The sequence below is a fragment of the Fundulus heteroclitus genome, chromosome 3 (assembly GCF_011125445.2).
Source record: "Fundulus heteroclitus isolate FHET01 chromosome 3, MU-UCD_Fhet_4.1, whole genome shotgun sequence".
Classification (NCBI taxonomy): domain Eukaryota; kingdom Metazoa; phylum Chordata; class Actinopteri; order Cyprinodontiformes; family Fundulidae; genus Fundulus; species Fundulus heteroclitus.
The window spans coordinates 12,761,076-12,773,081 of record NC_046363.1 but is presented as its reverse complement, the minus strand read 5'-3'; positions in this window follow the sequence as shown (position 1 = coordinate 12,773,081).

Here is a 12,006-nt window from a genome sequence, read left to right as displayed (position 1 = left end):
CCAGTGAACCTGATCTGTGTTTGAACTGTTTGGATCTAGTTGAGCTTTCTGAGTAATCTAAACTTTTAGCCTTATTCAAACCTTCAATTTGTATATTAGACCCAATCCCAACCAAATTATTTAAAGAAGTTTTCCCTTTGATTACCGCTTCTATTTAAGATGTGATTAACCTATCCTTAGTAAAGGGACATGTACAAGAGGATTTTAAGGTAGTTGTAATAAAACTTTCATAAGATGACAATAAATTACAGAACTATTCAAGTGTGTGAGCATTAAATGGGCGGTTTGAAAGTTTCAGCTAGGTTTTAGAGATTGTCATAGAACTGAAAACGCACTGATGAAAGTTAAAGAAATTTCTCAGATAATGGATTTCAGGGCTGTCAAACTTTTTTACAGTAGCAGGCCGCACACTATCATGTAGGAGGGTGCACTTATGCCGGTGCCCGACCCCCGGAGGGGAGAATTTTGAAAAATAGAGTCTCCCTGATGTATTTTGGAAGCTTTCAAGACAGGTGATTATTTAAACAATACAGTCAGAGTGCATGTTTCAAATTGAATAAAAGGCAAAAAAAGAAGTGAATAATGAATTCTTCAAAAACAACCTTTGTATATTATTATTATTCTTAAAACATTATTTTTTCACATGATGTTTTAACATCATGTTTTAACAAGGTAAGGTAATCTCCATTTGCATAAAATTAGTTTAATTCGAATTACTAGCACCACATAAAACATATCAGATTAGGTGAGGTCTATTCATCTTATTATTATTATTATTCACAGTTCTGTTCTAAAAATGATGGTAACATTTCTTCACAAACAAAGTCGAATTTTTATGATAAAAATACAGGGTTGGAATTTGAAATTGAATTTACATGTTGAATTTATTTTAGTTAAATCGCTCTTTCGAAATCTCTTATCTCAGTTTAATTTCACTTGCACTCATCACACACACATGATATCATATCATCGGCGAGAATTCTAGAGACGAACACAAAATGCATCCCCTGAAAAACTTTGATAATTTGCTGCTGTAATATTATATTACATGTAATATTATATATTTTTCAGAATAAAAAGCTAATAGATGTGCATAATCAAAAAATATCAGAAATACAATTATAGAGCATTCAGTATTGTAAGAAAGCCCACACTGTTTCTGGATAAATGCATTACTGTATGAGTTAAGTTCTATTCCGTTTTATGCCTCTTTCCTTGTAAGTTTGAAATGTCCCATGCTTCTGAATGCACCATAGCTTTCTGACGCTCACGAATGCATCACACTGGTCTATGAACGCTGTGCTGTTTACTGTAGATGCACGTTTGATCTTCCGCTTAAGACAAAGCTTTGCAGTTTCAAAACTCACGTCGGCTCTCTCGGTTTATCCACAACAAATAAATCAGCCGTACCTCGGATAAAAACTTTGGATTTAATGTTGTTCATAACACCCGTAGCCCTGCGACAGACTGACGGCCTGTCCAGGGTGTACCCCGCCACTCGCCCGGTGAACGCTGGAGATAGGCACCAGCAACCCCCACGACCCCATGAGGTACTAAGCGGATCAGAAAATGGTGGATGGATGGATAACACCCGTAATTTTGTAAACGAATCTGCCAAATGATTTTTCCCCACAAGAGGTTTAATTAAACGTTTTGATATCATTAATTTAAGAACAAGTAACTGCGTTGGTCACATTTTAATCTGTTTTCTTTGTCGATATTCAGTTGTACAGAGCGAGGCGCTCCCGCAACAGGGGATGCATATGCATGCACTTTTCGGCATAACACCGGTCTATGTTTTGATCGGAAAAGTACCATCTCGGTTGGAACAAGGAACCCAATCACTCGTTAATGTTGCTCTCAGTGGAGACAGATGCAAAGGTGATTTTTGGGATGTATAATCGGGGAAATGTTGGCAGTGGCAAGAGCTGCTATAGATGGCGATTTGCCGCCGTTGACCGGCTACTTTTGACTGCCCTGGGACTTGTGTCTATACTTATACTGTTAGATCTCAGTGCTGCATTTGATACAGTTGATCACACTATTTTTTTTAGAAAGGCTTGAATGTGGAGTAGGGCTTTATAGACCTGCTGGTGAAGCCTCATTAGCTTAGATTCTCATGTATATTCACCCGGAACTGATCGCCCCTCACAATGGAGAGTCGTTAGGCTCATGGTTTGCCTGGCTCACAGGAGAAATGTTGTGGCCACGTGTATGGAGGTGTGAATCGGGGTGAAACTTGGCGGGAATCAAACCTATTGCTGTGTTGTACGTTTTTGTAAGTTGAAACCTAAGCCTAAGCCTCTGTTTAAAGTAGTTTTTTCTCGCTTTACGTAAATGACTTCCTGCACCTCTTTCTCAAACCATCTGTGAACGTTTTGGTCCTCAAAAGAGTGTCCTTTATCCTTGAGGTGCAGGTGGACGGCTGAGTCTTGTCTGGAAGAGGTAGCTCTCCTGTGCTGAGCCATGCGTCTATTGAGAGGTTGTTTTGGTTTCTCCAATATAAAGATCAGAACAATCCTCACTGCACTGCTCCAGGGTGATAACTCCAGTGGGACTAATTACTTAGTCCCACTGGATCATCTCAGCGGTGATTCCAAACAGCCAAATTTGTGTTTTTTCTGCTAGAAGCCGCAGCTGGCCGACAGTTCTGCTAACTCGGCATTTCAGTCTGAGTGTTGATAGCATGGAGTATCCCTCACATAGTTCAGGCAGCCATTATATGGGCCAAAACAGCTGCCGAAACATAATTTCTCGATACTCCAGGTAACTGTCAGCTCAAAAAAGCAGAAATCCTGTTATCATAAATCCAATTTTTAATGCATTTTCAACATCCTAGACCACCAAAATGAACACACACACGATCCTCCTCCTACTGTGTGTCCAGCTGCAAATGTCCCGTCGGGGCACAGGGCCTCTTCTTTGCCCAATCTTCTCGTTCTGAAAATTTTATCGATTGCATTGACAGTCCAGCTGACCAGATCCATAATTTCCAATTTGGAAGATATGTAAAAAGAGGTCCCAAAAAGATTGATAGAAACAGAAACAGGGCAGATACGGGGGGGGGGGGGGGGGGGGTACATATGTACGGGAGCACCACAAGGAACTGTGCTGGTGTCACTGGCCTTGTCTTCACTCTGCGTTTCTTTTAAATGACGGACAGATGTTTACCAGTTGGACCTATACAAAAGCGATACAAAACGTCGGACCCATGAGAAAACTGTTGCAGCCTACAAATAGCACCAAGAATGCTGTACAAGACTAAACACGGCAGGCATTATGCTGACAAAAACGTACAGAACAAAGCACCAAACTATATGCCTGCACTGAATAAAGTGTAATAATTTGTTTGACATTTCTTAAACGTTTTTATGCAAGTTTAAGGGAGAACACTCTACAACATACCTCTGCTCAGCTTCATTTCCAGCGTCTGAGAAGAGATATATGGAAGTGACATATGCGAACCATGAAAGTTCAAAATAAAAGCTTTTAAGAATAAAATAAAAACAAATCAACAGAAACTATAACAAAACTTTGACCCAAAATGAGATTTTGGTGAAATATAAACCAACCCTGTTACATCAGCACTGTTTCTCCTCACCCTGTACACTGACTTCTCTTTCAGCTCACCAGGGTGCCACCTATAGAAGTTCTCTGATGACTCTGCCATAGATGGTCTCATCACAGATGAGGTCAAGTCACAGTATAGACAGTGGATAGACAGCTTTGTAGACTGGTGCAAGCAGAACCATCTAATGTTAAATGCAGGAAAAACAAAGGAGCTGGTAGTAGACTTTCACATAAGCCCCATTTACGCTACCCTTGTTAAACCGATCCGTGCCGAGCTCGGTCCGAGCTTGGATGAGTAACCAAGCCGAGCTTGGTTCTGACGACCGTTTACACATCACGCTATCTCGGTTTCTTGGTTCCTCGCTACCTAGTGACGATCTGCGGTATTACTGCTTTCTAGGAGTGAAGGAGGAAATCAGGCAAGTCAAAATGGTGGCGCCTGTAACATTCAATAAGTTATGCTTGATTATTATTGTAATATTTCGTTGTTTGCGGAGAGTCAAGCGAAGACGGCAACTTTTGGTGGAGTTACTTGACAGAGTCGGCTTTTGGGAAGTGGATAAGACAAACAAACGTCTAATAAGGATTTACAGACGCAAGAAACAAGAAACTTAAGAAACAAATTTACAGACGCTGAGCTTCATCACACTGCTAAGCAGAACCATCACTGGAAATTGTGTGTCACGGTAGGGAAGCTAGTATTTTTATGAATGTCTGAAATGTCAGCTGGCTGTAAGGAGATGACGCGGTCTGCTCATGCGCTCTTTGTTTTTAGAGAACCGGGCCAGGGAAAACCAGGCAGAGCCCACACATTGAACTGGTCTAGATTTAGCCCGGTCCGGTTGTGTCTGGCTTGGTTCAGTTCAGTTTGCGTTCCATTTACACTCGATAGTTATCTCAGTTACTGGCCTCTAGTTCTTCGTGTCTCATTCACTACGGCCCACCTTACCCGGTTCATAGATTTGGCAGCAAAGGAAGAAAACAATTATCAGAGACAAAACACTTGAAATATACATATATTTATTTCAATTGGAATACCAAGGGGAGAGACACACTTACAACGTTACCATAAAGCTCTTGTAGTATAACCCGAAGTCCACCCTTCCATGCCGGTTGTAAATGAGTGTCTGCCAAACACTGCCCAGGGGTACAATTTTGATTAGGCTGGTCCTTCACGGAGTGAGGGGAGGGGTGAGGTCCATGCACACACTGAGTCTCTGTAGTGCTTATCTTCTTATAAGCAAAACATTCCAGATGTTTTAGGAGTTAACTGAGATACACATCAAGAACAATAAAAATGCTTTTACCATCAACCTTCTTAACGGGTACCCCATAAAACCTCATGTGACTCCCGTTTTGCTTAGTATGCCACAAGACGGTTGAATAAATGTATTACATGTTAGTGACCCTGGAGACTCAGTCCTCTTTACACTCCAGGCTACAGTTTAACCATATAATTCAAAACTGGGGTAACTCTTACTGCGTTAGGAAAAATACATGATTAACACAAAACTGGGTATATATATATATTCATAACACAGGCATGCAGTTCGGCTCAGCCAATTCTAAGTGGCTTCACCTGTGCAGAAAGAACAGGTGTGCATGTGTGCAGCCAGAAGTCGCCTCGCAAAACCACTCAGTAGTGATAGGGGCACGAAAGTCTCTGCAGGTCCAAGAAGAGAAAAACATTTATGCATCGTGCGTCTATCGTGGTCCTTGCTAACGCACACCCCCATGGATAACACATTCCACTGAGCTAAACAGCCATGAGAGCTGAGGGTTTGTGATCACTAAAGTATTTAGTGCACCTTGGGATGCTCTCACAGGCACACAACTGGCTTTTTTACACAATCAGGCACACATACAGTACACCTACATCTCAATCGAACCCTACCAAAGAGGCAGTGAGGTGCATCGGTGAAATTCAAACCCCACATAGACGGAAGTTTTCCTTACTGGGACGCAAGGCAGCTTGACCTGAAAGACGTCCTTTCTCATTGAGACGGTTGACATGGGGATGCAGAACCATGCGAAGTGGGCTCAAAGTTTAAAAGATAAATAAGAGACTGGCCTCTAATGTTGCCAATCCTAATAGGTTTATATCTGCAACAGCTGATGTTGAAGAAATCCCACTTCAAAATGTCTGAATATATATTATGTGCCGCCGACAGTTTTAATATTTCTTCCTCTCTATGGTTTTCCTTCAATATTTCCAGATATTTCCTTTGGCAGCTCAGCTTTCCTCTCAGTTTGCCGCGTTGCTCATTAGTGTCAGTTTGAGGGTGTGTGTCTGCATTTGCTCTGTGGCAGTATCGTTTTCCTATCCAGGTTGTTTCCCTGCTTTCAGCCCAGGCCGTTTCTGAGAAAGGCTCTTGGTCTTCTGGATGGATCCATGGAAAACATAGAACTGGATGAACATCCTCACAGGTTGCTTAAAATTGAGCTGCAGAGAAACATTAGCACTTTATAGTCCTTCAAAGAAAAGACGAGGGAACGTATCACAGGCCCTGGCTTTGCCATCTTGGCCGTGTGTGTGTGTGTGTGTGTGTGTGTGTGTGTGTGTGTGTGTGTGTGTGTGTGTGTGTGTGTGTGTGTGTGTGTGTGTGTGTGTGTGTGTGTGTGTGTACCCACTTGGCAGTTAAGATTCATTAAAAAAGGGCGTGAGGAAGGCATCAAGTGGCTTTGTGACTCTAATGAAGAACAGGACTGACAACCGCGAGAACTCATTCATACACACAGACAACATAAACACCAAACAAAGCACATATGCACACATCCAAATACGGTTTATCTTTGGTCTTTTGCTTCCTGCCTGTAAACAGCCTTTCCTGTCGGACTAAGTATGATGACCCCATGAACGCACGCAAACCGTACAAAAACATCAGTGCATGTGTGACGCTTTAAGGGCACCCGCTAGAGAGAACAACGAGCTGTGAAAACCACAAAGTGGATTTCTCTTCTCGGTTTATTTAAAGCACAGCATGAATAGTTGCATTATAAAATCTGTGAGCCATGCATAATAGTGATTAAATGACCAAATGTGGTCACAGAGAGCAGGCTGCGGATAGGTGCAGGAAGGATGAGGAAGTTGGGTGACAAGGCGTTCAGTCACCCCCTTTTACTTCCTGGGCCAACAACCCTCACCACTTCCAGGCGAGCATCCTAAAAGGGATGTTGTGTGTTCCAAAAATGCTCTGCACTTTCTCAACCACAGCTATATCACTTCAAAAGCTTAGCCACTGAACTGTTTATTCATGGTCTGCGCAGCACTGATTGTACAGCAAAACCATTTATTCGCTGGAATAACGCTCAGCGCTCACTGTCCCTTCTTTGGCTGTTGCTTAATTGCTTTCACTGCTCAAGGGTGTCATCTAGTGGTTTATAATGCAACGGTTCACCAAAAAGATGATCTCTACTTGCTGCTTCATTGAAGTGTGTGTGTGTGTGGGGGGGGGCATTTTGATCACACAATAAAGATGATCTGCCCGTTCCCCATGTTGTTTTTGTTCCTGGTTTGAGTTTCACACAGCTGCATGGGAGGAGACCTGTGGTGATTTGTAGACCTATAATGGCTCTTCCTCTGCTGCACCTCTCCTCCCAGACTTTCTCATCTTACGCTGATCAACAGCAACAGAGGCCGAGCAGGGTTTGCCCGTGTTGATGAGGGCACAGATTTGACCAAAAGGGAAGAGGAGGAGGGAAGGGGTGGAGGACACACAGGTGTCCAAGCTCCCCTGGTAGGAGGCAGGTGCAATGTAACTGTACAACATACTTTTACATGCTCACATTTTGTTTCAAGGCTCAGACACCCTTGACTGCCACCTGTGCTCTCTGAAGTTTTTCTTCTCACTCTCGCAAATGTATAACTCCTACATCCTGAAGCACGCAATCCGACAGCCCCACTTATAACCTGTAGAGCCACACATATGGCCCATCAAGCATACCGCTCACTTTTATTGGATTACACGCAAAGCTTTGGCTAATGTTGCCGGTCAAGAGGTGGCTGATCGATCGATTGATCAAATAAAAACATACAGATACATATATACAAATAGATGCATCTCTGTCTTTGACTTCTGCGAACAGGAATGGTGGAAATATATGAAAACCATTTGCAAACAATGTCTACCAAACAGCATCTCCATATATTAAAAAATAAAGTTTAATTAAACAAAGGAACCTGGGTCTACATGACTCAAAGTGTTTACGTTTAAAGGCATTGTGAGCTGCGAGTGGCTAAAAAGTAACAGTGAACTAGCACGTCACGCTGAACACGCCATAGAAGTTGAAATGTGACGGTGGTAGAAACATAGTGAGGGTATTTTCTTTAGCACACAAAGGAAAGCTCAAGAGGTTCGCCTTCCAGTGGGACAATGACCCTGAGCATACAGCCAGAGGTGCAGTGGAATAGTTTCTGCATATTCATGTGTCAGAACGTCAAAGTCCAGACCTGAATCAAACTGAGACTCTGTGGCAATCTTTAACAGCTGATGTCATGTTTCATGACATGACATCAGCTCCTTGCTTTGAGACTGAGGGTGATAACATTTTCAAACTGGTTATTACAGGTTGGTCAGTCCTTGTGTTTACTCAGGACAGAAAAATGTAGTAAAGAGTTGCCGGCTTTAGTGCAGATGTCCTGTAAAATCTAGCCTGTTAAAACAGGGTGACATACCCTGAAAGACCCTGTTTTGGCTAAGCCATTTTAAAATAGTATTTTTCCTAAGGTTAAGTCATTATTTTGTTGATTTAGACGTATAGTTAGACTCAGTGTGGCTGAAAAATTAATTCCTTTTTTTTATTCTTAAATTCTCTCATACACAGCTGGAGGTTTTAAATTAACCGATATTTAGAAAAGTTTGATTTCAGCCAACATAACAAAAAACAAATCTAGTTATTAACAAGTAACCCCACAGCTTTATTCAACCACCAGCATGCTTCATTGTGGGGATGGTGTAATTTTAATGATGTGCAGCATTAATTTTGTGCTAAACTTACCTTGTGGAACTATGACCAAAAGTCCCAACTTGATTTATCAGACCACAACACATTCTTTCACAGGGTTTAGGGAGAGTTTAGTCAGGCCTGGAAGTTTTTTTTTGTTTTGTTTTACCACCCTACGCCTTTACCATGCCTGAGCCCAGACATAAAGAGACGGCAGGAGACTGTTCTGCTGTCAGTTTACTAAATCCTTTCTGACAAGCTTCCATCATTTACCTTTCATTCCACATTTTGTCCATTTATTGATAATTTTCTTAGCTCTGACGTGGCGTATATGTAATGTGATGGATTTTTTTATACCTTCTTCCTGACCTTTGTACAATAGGATCATTTTGATCTTTCGTAACCTCTCTGCATTTGATGACTTTACTAAAAAAACACAAATGAGAAAATGTCGAGACAATCCTACAAAACAGCGTAAGTTTTATTTACGGTAAATTAGATGCTTTAGAACTGATAGTACGCTTGTATGCAAAAAGATCAAAAGCTGGAATTAATTTACAAGGTGATTCAAACAAGTGTAACTTGAATGGTGTACACTTCAAGACAACAAAGTTGTTGCATTTTTTTTTCTTTTAGATTTTTTGACAGACTTGTTTTTTCACTTGAATAATACGGAATTTAGTGTACGTCACATTAAAAGTGGAAAAAGTTACTGAATGATGTACCTTGGCGTAATTTTCTCTTAATTAAAAAAAAAAAACGTAGCATTTCAACAGGGATGTGTAATATTTTTATACCCACTGAATGGTGCAACAGCTGATTCAGCACACTGAGGGGCATCTTCAAACTGAGGGGAGTTTAATCAGAAATCATTGTTCCATAACAGTGGTCGTCTCCTCCTATAGGGAGTTCCCCTTTGAGAAAAGGAGGGGAGGAAAGATCAGAGGTGAAGGAGAAAACTTGAGGTGGGACGGCTTAAAGTAATACAGGTCTGCTTAGAGAAGGACAACTGAATACTGTTCCAGATAGAGGTTTACGCACCTTATCGCTGGCATGAATCTTGAGGTTTTAACGATGTGCTTTTTTTCACAGTGGACAAAAAAAAAGTAATACATTGCAAAACTTCTGTGATGCAGAACACAAATGTCTCAAAAGTTCCCAAATTATTGTGACACACAAGGCTACAGATCAGAGATATAAGGTCAGTCTTGTCATAGTTTTCATTGTTTTTGCAACTCAAATGTGTCTTTGAAAACTTCCCAGAATTAAACTGTATTGTTATTACATTATATATATATATATATATATATATATATATATATATATATATATATATATATATATATATAAGCATCTAAGCATAAGCTTAGATTTATTGTAGATTTCCTCTAAACCAATATGATTCATTTGAACCATTCCTTTTCCACTGTGGAATAGTCATAAAACAAACAACCTCCTTGACTTTTAAAAAATACAACCACTGAGTGCTCAAATTTTAATTTATTGTGTATTTTTTCTAATCCAACAGGGTCCAAATTATATATACAGGATCAAGTGTACAGTACACATACACGCTGACTAATAGTCAAAATTCCTTTAGCAAGTTCAAGAGAAACCAGAGGATTTTTGTGGCCATAAACAAAAGCCCGGGCATAAGTCTGGCTGGATATTTGACCACTTGTATGAGAAATGGTGACACTAATTTGAACTGGTTGTTTTCCTAGCACATGGCTTTTCAGCAGAGCCCACAAATGATCAATAGGATTACAAACTGAAGTTTTAACATTCAACATCTGTTTTCTTTTTGGAATAAAATGAAATTTAAGCTCAAGTTGCAATCATCTAGCAGATGAGTTGAGGTGAAACTATAAAGAATATGCAGGTAGCATGTTTAACTTAATTATTCCATCCACTTAAGGCAGTGCACCGGTACAACTGACCAAGAAATAGCCCCGCAGCATGATGTTACCGCCACCATGCTTAACAGTCACTACTGTGTTCCTAAGTTCAAAAGCCTCACCTTGAATCATCAAAACATTCCTCTTATCATTATGGCTTTAATGGGTTTAAGGTGTCAATTTTAGAGGAAGCACTTTTTTCTTGGTTGGTATCTTTTCAGTCTATGCCGCTATGAACCTACATGTTTGGGAAAGATGGCTGAAACAATGATCTCAAACACACATAATTAGTTTTCAAAAGGATAAAGCCAGGGGACCTGAAAGGTAATGTAAATGGCTTCCTCAGCGCCCAGATCTCAAAACGTCCGCTTAATTGTAGTTTGTGACAATAAAAGCCAACCAGTTTCTGCAAACATTACAGGGTAGAAGGTCAAACACCCTGCTACGATAAAGCCAAAGTTTGTCAATGGCTGCGAAAAACAGGGGGTCAAGATGGAACTTGTCGAGGGATGTTGAACAAACTATAAAGTTTTAAATCCTTTTTCTTTAAAAAAAAAACAAAAAAAACAAAACAAACACTTTAAAGCCTGCAAGGGACTTTCTTTCACAAAAGCAACTAGTGAGAAATCTAGAAACTCTTTCTAGTGTCACGGGAGACTTGTGAAAGGGAGTATTGTTCTTACTCTTCTCAATGAGCAGTGGCCGCTGCCCTGGGCCCAGCCCCCGTCCAAAGCGCTTACAGGCGGCTGAGTCCCTGTGCCAAATCGTCCCTTCCCACTTAGAGCTACAGACCCACTCATCAGCATCCAGACAGCTAATAAAACGTGTATGCATCAGCCCCCACAGGTGGATATCCCTTACAATCGAGGTAGGAGGTAAATATGAAACTGTCTTTGAAATAAATCACTGTCGTCTATTTTGGTCAGATTAATAATATAGACTGTATTGTTTTAATTATTGTTTTACTGTAAGCAAAAAAAAAAAACACATTTCATATTTTGTTATCAACCTATTTAGCAGGATTTTTGCTTACCTATCGTCACTTCTGCAACATTATCTCTGCCCATGGTGTCTGGATGTAAACCCCTGATCAGAATCCTACATAAACAGATAATGAAAATAAATAAGAGCCCCTGTCTGAAATTATCAAGCACACAAATGGTTACAGCATGACTATTATTAACCACTTTGGCTTCAAACGTCTTAATTATCGCTGAAAGACATCAGGAAACTGCTCTATTGCAGCTAGCGTCCAAAACAAAACAAAACCAGATCTCACACGAGTATAAACACATTCACAAACAGAATTTCCTCAACGTCTGGACAGCATTATGTGGCGTGTGGAGAGGACCCCCCCCCCCCACACACACACACATCCCCTTGCCCTAATTATCGTCTGCATCATTGGAGACTGAGCACTCTTGAGAACTCGTTTTATCACTAATGTAGTGGCAGCACAAACATAGTGCTGCTCCAACAGAGACCAAACAACTTTCTTCAAAACGAAGTGTACAACGACGACAACACAACCGGTAAGAAAGGCAAAGGAGGCCTTCATGTGTAACACTTGATTTTTTTACATGATGATGATGAT